This window comes from Oculina patagonica, chromosome 12 (genome assembly GCF_052425735.1).
Source record: "Oculina patagonica isolate OP01 chromosome 12, crgOcupat, whole genome shotgun sequence".
Lineage (NCBI taxonomy): Eukaryota > Metazoa > Cnidaria > Anthozoa > Scleractinia > Oculinidae > Oculina > Oculina patagonica.
The window spans coordinates 10543978-10553874 of NC_135769.1; the positions used below are offsets into that span (position 1 = coordinate 10543978).

At 37.3% G+C, this 9897-nt stretch overlaps 1 protein-coding gene and 1 long non-coding RNA gene across 3 annotated transcripts in view; one reads left to right on the top strand and one right to left on the bottom strand.

The window, feature by feature from the left end:
• Positions 1-9897, bottom strand: part of LOC144633254 (fibroblast growth factor receptor 1-like) — a 76480-nt gene that overhangs the window by 44557 nt on the left and 22026 nt on the right. The window lies entirely within an intron of this gene.
• LOC144633342 (uncharacterized) lies at positions 671-4572 on the top strand. 2 transcript variants are annotated; one of them, XR_013567036.1, is made up of 3 exons: positions 671-1023; positions 2718-2761; positions 4433-4572. It is a non-coding gene; the product is annotated as an uncharacterized LOC144633342 (long non-coding RNA). The 2 variants fall into 2 exon arrangements; XR_013567037.1 differs by having other exon boundaries at positions 675-1023; positions 2683-2761.

Sequence of the window (9897 nt, forward strand, 5' to 3'; positions counted from 1 at the left end):
AATGCCAAATAACTTGGTCAGTTTGAAGTCAGCAGGAGTAGTACGTCGTATAGAAATAACTTTTACCATAAACTACTTCTTGTATAAGTCGTAGGACGATGACGTCATTAGTCACGTGACATTGCCCTGAAGTTCGTTTTTGCTCACTGTGACAAAGATATTTTGTTACTGAAAAAGCAGTCATTGCAGTTTGAAGCACATTGGTGTGAGGTATTTCAGACTGCCCGGGTACCGAAAAAAATATAAAAAATTAAGGGGGCTATGTACAATTTTCAAAAAGTGGGAGTCTGGGTACAAGTGCGTATCTGGCGTTGCATTAAATGTGAGGAAGCAAAACATTACATGTTGGTAGATATTTATATGTTAAGTACATTTTTATCACTTTTATTGTTATGACGTCATTGGTCACGTGACCAGAACGGACCGCAGTTTTAAATTCGCTTGAAAACTTTACCTGTATCTTTCTCTTAAGATTTTTTTACGCCAAGTTGTAGCTTTTTAAATAGTGTTTTTAAAAATGGCCATTATTACTTTTTTCTTAAAAAGGACGGCAATAAAAAATACAACTGAAAAGTTTGTTGGCTTCCTTCTCAACGACAATTTGCGGTAGGAATAAAAGAAAATTTTGCCAAAGGAAGGAGTGTATGCTCTTTATAATAGCGTTGTCAGTTTTTTCAAAATTCAATTGCTTTTCGCGAGGTTGAATGTAATTTCTTCCAGACGAAAGGAGTGGGCCTGGGGAGAAGTTAAATAGCTGCCCCTCCCCCTCCCCCTGCTGGTGGTCACCCCAGCGGATTCCCCGTGGTCCGTATTGTGGGCTCATGAAGAGCATTTTCAAAATGGCGACTATGCGACAAAATTTTGAGTTATAGAGGACAGTTTTGTCGATGTTTTTCCTTCTTGACGCGATCAAAACGAGTCCCCAAACGTGGGGAAAACCTCCTTTATTTGTATTCCGGATAAAGAAGAATATGGAATGAGTAGAAACGTGCGAAAACGTGGGCAAAAGAAACTAACAGGAAGGTGAGCGTTTCTCATTGAACATTGATTTTTTTAGACTGGTTAAAGCTTATGTCTTCGACGTTTATCATGATTATCAACTTAGCTTACTGGAATTAAAGCCTGGCTAGGCGTAAAAAAATAGATGGCAGTGCTCGACACTAACGCTAGTACACTAGCCAAGGACTAGTAAAATTTCATGCTTGGCTAGTAAAAGTACTTTCCTACTAGCCCATAGACTAGTAAATTCGTGGAAAAATAAATCAACTACAACTCTATAACTTGGGAAGTTTTTCTCCCAGAAACCTTCATCAGGATCTAGTTTCCATAGCTTGAGTAATTTAAACCAGAGCGCTTGCGACCCACATCGCATACGGATTTTTATACCATGCCATAGAAAATACAGCCAATCAGAATACAGGAAAGCCGTTGTATATTCGATGGTATTCAACCCAACCTTCCCATAGTGCGCTGCGACTGTATTCTTGACGAAATTTAGTAAGCGTATTTTCTATGGCATGGTATAAAATAGTTACACAACACTTTCTCGTGGTATACTATGGAATATCCCACTTGTCACTTGTATTTTCTTGGCATACACACTCGCCTAAAGGCTCGTGTGTATACCGAGAAAATACAAGTGACTCGTGGGATATTCCATAGTATACCACTCGAAAGCGTTGCATAACTAGTATATATCGTATGATCAACTCGCAAACCTGACGCCATCTTGGAAAAGACCCTCTGTCCTCGCTTCCATGACACCCAAAAGGGACCTGGGAGAGAGCAATAATAAGTCGGCCATCTTGGGGTTTTCGCGCGAGCGACCGCGCGAGCATGATTTCAAGCTTTTGTAACACTTTACCTACAAGAGAACCGCCTTCAAGGGCCGATAATCGTGAGCCAGATTTACATTGTTCACCAGAGGACCACACACAGCATGAAGAGAAAAAGAAGTGTGATCCACGGTCAAGAAATTCTTAACCGAGTTGGATGATAGCATCGTTGCTGCGTCTCAGTGAAGGAAAGATGTACTTGTGTGGACTCAAACAAATATAGTGCTAAACGATTAGCTGATTTAAACTTGGCTGTTTTTTTTTTTTGTTTTTTTTTAAGGGGGGGGTGGGGCTAGTGACTTGTCCTTGTGGGCTAGTGATTATTTGTACCTACTAGCCAATTGCCTAGTATCCAAAAAAGTTAGTGTCGAGCACTGGATGGTGAGAACAAGGCGATAGTATTAAATGGCAGTCATTTCGTCGAGGCATACAACTGTTATTTATGTTCGTTATCTGAATTTTAAGCTACTGTTTTCCAAATTAATAAGACTCGCATCCTTTCATTATTTATACATGAGAAAATGTTCCTCAAAATATTGACCAAATGGCCATTTTAGACCGCAAAGAAAAATTACGTCAGGAAGATTTTATGTGATACCTTTGAAATTGGAAGAAACATTTCAGCTCAGTGTGATCTCTTTTTTTAAGTTAGACTAGAGACTACTTGCAGTCAACCTGGTAGCTAATCTCGACTTTAATTAAACAGTGCTACTCACGTTTTGGAATGCCTTTTTGGGTATGTTTAATGAATGAGACCATTTCTTAACTCAAAATTTGTTCTTCCCATGATGTTTTATTGTATTGGTTAACATAGATTTACGTTTCCTTTGCATTTTGTGGTTTACAGGTCAGGGACTAATAGAATGCCTAATGTTTTGACAGGACATTCTGGATTACTGTTCAGCGAGTTAAACTATGGAGTTCAGGTAATTGTTGATCTCTTAGTTTTACACATAGTTATGTGACAGTCAATTCTGGCAATTCCCTTCCTTCTCTCTACACACATTCATTGTCTGAGGCATTTAAGATCTGCTTTTTGTCCAGACATTTGTCTACTTTACACAAAATCTGTTTGTTTGTAAGGCCTGTATTTTCAGTTGTTGGATGACCTACAGTAGCATTTTAAAGTAGCAATGTAAAAAATCGCGAGGCCTTAAACTTAAGCAAGCCAGAAAACCCTAATCCCAATATAAAGCTAACTGCAAGCAACATGATGTACCCTTTGGCAACCAAAGTGCTTTTAAGGCTAGCCAGAGTACTATATAGGCTAACCGGAATCTTATGTAGGCTAACTGGAATGGCTTTCATGCCTCGTATGTTTCATGACACATAAGTGCCATACAAGCCAAAATACCTAACTCCAATAAATAGCATAACCTGAAGCCACCTCAGCTAACTATACTCAGGCTAACTGGAGTACTGCTTAGGCTTACCAGGGAGCTTTTTAGGCCAACCAATGTGCTATTTTAACAATAGAGTATTTCTGTCAAGGAACTATCGGCTGATAGTTGCCCCGCGGAAATTTGATGTTCTTAAAACAAATATTAGCCCGAGAAGCGAAGCTTCGAGGGCAAATATGCTAGTTTTAAGAACATCAAATTTCCAAGGGGCAACTATCAGACCGATAGTTCCGAGACAGAAACACTCTATTGTCTTTATTGTTCTTCACTAAATTTTCCTCCGCGCGCACATACAAAAACAAGAATCGTGAATTATTTTAATTTTGAGGATAAAAAACTCAATTGAAAGCCGAAATTTAACAAACGAAACAAAACCAGACGAGAAACCCACTAAATGCAGTGAATGTGGTTGGGTTTTTTTGTCTGCAGGCAGCTTGTTTACAAAAAACAGTCACGGGCGGGCACTATCGATCCGGGCATTTTTTCACGGGAGGGCACTATGGGCTGATAGTGCCCTCCGGCGGACGGGCACTATCGCGTCACGTGTTCAATTAAAACCAATCAGAATCGGAGAAAAATTAGTGGTGAACTATAATTGTATATAGTGGAATGGCTCTCATGACTTGTTGGCTCGCACTTTGTCAAGACCCAAGTTTTTTTAACTCATATTAAAATTAGCCAAGCAGTAGCTGTAAATTCGATTTAAATAAACTTCAGCTTAGTTTTTGTTGGCAACTTGCTCTACAAGAATACCAAACATAGATTTCAGTGATGTAATGCTTTGAAATGAACAGATTACAAAATTCAGTTTTAGGGTCCAAAACATTTTTAAAGATTATTAAAATAATATGACATTTTTCTGCAATAATTAATGAAAGGAAGGGTGCAAAGAAAATTAATTTCTTCCTTGCCTGACCTAGGTAGACTGGGCAAGGTGAAACCATTATAAGCTTAACCGAAGCCACATGTTTCTTTCGAAACAACTACAACAAAAAATAAAAATCCATAAATGTCATTTGGCTATCTACAGTTATAGCAAGTGGAAAAAAAATATTGGATCCACTGGCCTAACATAAAAGCAGCCAGTTTTCACTCACACTGAAAAGGGCCATTTAATTTTAATATACAGTCTGCATGCTGGAAAATAGCAATTTCAGCAAAATAATAGTTTTTTGTTTGTTTTCTTTCTATTTACAGGTTACTTGGAAGACTTTGCAAGGGCATTCCTGTTAGTCAAAATGAACTCAAAAATACACACTGTGTCAATGTAATAAAATTATCACATGATTGATTCCCACATGTTGCCAGTTTAAACCTGAATATACTTAAGTGACATTGATGGCTTTTTATATAATATGAACATCCCAGAACCCAATAAGATGGGAGGCGCGGTGGCCTAACGGTTAGTGCACCGGACTCCGGATCGAGCGGTCCGAGTTCGAGCCCCAGCCGGGGTCACTTGTGTTATGTTCTTGGGCAAGACACTTTACTCTCATAGTGCCTCTCTCCACCCAGGTGTGTCAATGGGTACCGGCGACATAATGCTGGGGGGGGGGACCCTGCAGTTGACTAGCATCCCATTCAGGGGGGAGTAGAAATATTCCTAGCCGCTTAATGCTGCAGAAACCGGGATAAGCTCCGGCAGTGTGGGCTGCTTGGCTCGTGGCTTCTCCTAGAGCCCAATAAGGCTTCATGTAAATACTGACACTTAATTACATGTAAGTTTTAAAATCATTCTGAGGTTCATGACAAAACATTTTTTTGTTTCAATAAAAACATGTAAAAATAATGAAATAACAGAGAATTTACATAATTTTTACCGCAGACCACAAATTTTACTCCAGGTTAAGTTAATGTGTCAAGTTTTTTTGCAGCACAGGCTTGGTTCCACAGGGTGTGGTTCCGAAAAATATCCATACCTCCCCCAAGGATGGTTCTTTGGTTTGGACCCTCCCACCCCCTGGGATTTCTAGTTTTGCTTCATACTTTCTTTAAAAAGTTTGTACTATTGAGACCCTCATCCCCCTCGGAATTTCCAATGACCATCCTTGGGGTGGGTATGGATATTTTCTGGAACCGCACATTGTGGGCATTTGCTTATGAAAGTAAGCTGCAGATTGATCTGATTGATACACACTAATCTATTTTCACATTTACCTGTTTTCTATGGGATATATAATTATATATTGTTTTTACCGGTTTCACTTGTAATAATAATAATAATAATAATAATAATAATAATAATAATAATAATAATAATAATAATAGAGGAACTAAGCCTCACAAATAAGCTGGAGAACTCAAAACTTCAGAAACAATAGATCAACAAAACCTCAGAAATAAAATTGTTATTTGGCCAATACAAGCCGGGCTGACAAAATGTCGCCGGAATTAAATTATCTAAATAAAACAATAAGAATAATAATGATAATGATAATGATTATAATAGTGTAACGGTCGGCGGCGGCAGGCGGGCAGGAACGAGTAGGATTCAAGGATGTTCTTATGCAATTGTTTATTAATAGCCAAAACTCATCAAAGATGATATTTTTATAGGCGCTATAAAAATATATTTATTATTATTATTATTATAAAGATACAACAAGCGAATAAACTAGAAAGTAAACGTAATAAACGGGAACGACTAATGGATTACTCCTAGTAGAAAAATACAAAACAAACCAAATATTTTACATGCAATAAATTATTGACAATACAAGATAGGAAAATAAACTTGAAAAATCCTAGTTAACAACATAAGTCAAAAACAATAAAATAATTCACGGACTACAAAACAAGATTATCTATAGTTGAGTATAAGCAACTACAAAATAATGAAGTGACGAATAAGTGTACAAGAAAATAACAGAAGCTAAACCAAAGAACTTGAAAATACAAGTTGAAAACTGCATTACTTTGGAAAACGTGACGTAACGGAAATGACGTACACTTAATGTTAAACTATTAAAACCAACTTGATTGACAGAAATGCCTGACGCGTGTTGCACAAGCAATTCGCGTAAACGATAAAAAGTGTCTTCTGAAACGATGAATAATTCTACAGTAGAATGGAACTCCACGGCTATAACATGACAAAAACAAGGAATTTACATTCACAGATCAAAGGTTAGAGTAGTCGAAAACGAAAGAAGCGAATCCGTGTATAAAACAAGAAAAGGAAAACATAGATTTCCAACTACAGTTGTAAACTACAATGAAAATGATTTACTTGACAATAAAAGAAGGTTGAATTTAGCAGAAAACGAGTGTTAAATGCGTAAACAGAGTCAAACAAAAATAGAACTTTGGAGACGAACACTCGGCTCCAATTACAAACACAATGAAAACTAAACAGACAAGAAATCGATTCCGATGAATGAAAAATAGATGCGTTTGCCTAGCATTAAAGCACAAATAGATTCGCTTGAGTTACGAAACAAAATAAAACTCTAAGTTTGAATTAAAAGAACATAACGAAAACTAAAACTACAATATAATATATAAAGCGACTAGAATTATGCAGAAATTAGCCAGGTCAAGTACTTGTTTATAATAACAAATAAACAAACTAATCAAGCCTACCTTGCTAGAAGCAAGCTTTCTCTTTCTGCTCTGCTCTTCGACTTGTCCAGTAAAGCCTCGAAAACTAAACTGACTACGAGCTAGAAATGTGCTTCTATTTATACCAGAATAGTGACAGAGAAATGGCAGTTTCTCACGTACTAAAACGAGTTTAGAATAGGCTTGCCAAGCCTTAAAAACCACTTCCTTGCGAGTAAACGCAGCGGCAAGGATATCCTGCGCTAATTACGATAATTTAAGGTGATAAGCGTAGATAATCTAATAAAAACGACCTACTCAAAGGAAACCACAAAAACCTAACCGCCACTAGCGCAATTTTAGCAATGAAACGTGATTAATGCTCACACGTAGAAGCATTCCGGAGCGATGCAAAGGCTTGCGAAATTAAACCGGAAAATTCTTGAACACAAAATTACAAGGCAAAACAGAAAAATCTAAGAGTCTCTATAATTATTAAAAAAATAATAAAATATGTGTCTAGTGACCCTGTCACAATAGTAATAATAATAATAATAATTATAATAGAGGAACTAAGCCTCAAACATAACCTGAAGGTAAAACTCCAGTGATAACCGAGGACGAAGCCTATAAATTAAATAAGTTGGCCAGTACAGGACGGGCTGACAAAAAATGTTGCCAGAATTAAATTATCTAAATAAAACCCCTCACACTTCTAAAACAAAATTGATATCTAAATGTGTATTGCCGGGCCTTCTAGTCGTGAGGACTGCAGGACAAATAAACCTGTAACACTTAAAACATGTCGACGCCAAGGCCTTAAAAATGGGGCCACGATAGCTACAGTACAAATTATATTGGTCTCAAGGGACCAAACGCACATCATGTAAAGATTTCAACAAATCAAGTAATGAAAACTAAGGAAACAAAAAAAAAAGTCCTAAAATCCAGTCAGTGTAAGGCGGCAAAGCAGTTTACCTGCATCCAAATAATTTTATCTATGGGGAATGCAACCCCAGAAAAATTGTTGGAATGAATGGTAGCAAAAATAAATAGATAAAGAAGAATATCCTTTTTAGCAGTGGTAGAGGGAACGGTCCATCCACTCTGAGCGGAAGACTGTAATTTGATCACACTTTAAATGTACCCAGACGTTTTCTCATCGACGCCCAGCGCAACTTGAAGGACAAGCAGCGAGAACACGCTGAAGGCGTTCTGAGTATTTGTAAACAAATGGTAAATTACTAACTGGACGAAAGTTTTTGAACAATATCAAGGGCGGGTTTGTCGAGTAACAGTAAAACCAGGGCCTCCTTTTTTAGGCGTCTGGAAGTTACGCAATAGTAACTCGATGGCATCGCTGTCAACCTTGCTCTTTAATTTGTCGGTACTTACGGCTGAGTGGCTCCAACCACGCATCGAAACTATTTTATGAATTTAGCTTGTGGGCAAGAGGTCAAATTGTGGTAAAAGGTGCACGCCCATGTTTTGCTCTATTAATCAAACAAACACAAAAGAGGCTTTCAAGAGGCCTAAAATTAGAATCCAACTTTGACACTGTTATGACGCTATTAAAGCATTGCAACGCATCTAATTCAAAGTGACAATCGTTGAAAAGTCGAGCGAAGCAAGCGAATCACGCACGTAACTCAGCATTTATCTGAGATTGGTGTGGCGATATCTTACGAAAGGTTAGTCTCTTTAAACCAATCTTACAAATAGCGCCTATTCTTACGTACTGTTGATACGAGTTCCCTGAATTAGTAATATGTTTAAGAGCCATTTTATGTGGATTATGGTTTTTAAGAAGAAAGAAGGGGAGACTTTGTGGACCCCATGTTCGCCTTTTCGCCTTACCTCTCTCATCTAGCGTAATAACAGTATTCACTGCATGCACAGTTAAAATATCAGAGAATTTTTGATAATTGCGAGAGCAAACCTTGGATTTCTTTCCAATTTATACGATTGTTACAAAAAAATTGTTGTCAACAAGAATCTGTTCTCAGTTAATCGTCTTGCCTCCTAAATTTTTACAAGGGTTTCGCCTTCACCGTCGAGAAGATTTTCAAACATTTTGCTGCATCATCCAAACGCTAGCTGCTTTTGTGGCCAATAGACGTGGAACGGCGGTCGCACTGCACTTGGAATGCGACTGTATTGACATATTGTTTGGGCAAAATTAACAAAATTCGCCTTGGAGGCGAAAAAAGAATACGACAGAAGAAGTAAAGATCACAGGCCTATCAGGCCCTGCCTATCAGGTTGCCTGATAGGCAGATATTACATACTCCTTGAAATACAGGTCAATCTACCCCATTTAGTCCCTTTTAGCTGTTGTTTTACATTGATCTACATCTACACTTTGTTAAGTCAGTAAAAATCGCGAGATATCACTCCAACTTTAAAAATCTAAATAAAAACTAATACAATAGGATATTTAAAAAATGTAACAATCTTAATAAAACGTATACTAATATAATGAATATTACAAACTATTAACTAACTTAGATTTAAGACTATCTACGGAAATTGTATTCACAATATCCTCCGGAAGGAAGTTCCATTCATTGATTAATCGTGGGAAGAAGGAAAACTTGCATACATACATGTAAGCGTAAGTTTGATACCTTGATTTGCAAACCAATTTACACATCAATTTAGGAAAAGAAAACTTTGTCGGCAGTCAAGGTTACTGTCAACGCAATCTGGTGTTTTTGTTTTTTCTTAATTCTTGCTTACTTAGCCTTCGAATGAATGAGTCTATGCAGTTTATATTTACTTTACATAACATTTCAAGGCTGCTTAGTTTTTTTTTGTATTTTAACACCTCAAAACTTCATCCGAAATTTTCTCGAAAACGCTCTCACAAAATTTTTTAAAATTTCACAGACATTGAGACAAGCATTTCATGTCCAAAATCCTTTATCACAAGTAAATCGGTCTTGTGTAAAATAAGTGGTGACGTCATTGAGTAGTTATGGTAAAACGTATAAAACGTATCTCATCTGAAACTTTCATCTTTCTTTAGTACAGCTAAATTGGCCGATTTTCAGTTGAGTTGTTTGTTGTGGTATACAAGCTGCTTAAAGTTGAAATGTATCGTCACTCAAAAACCCGACCCG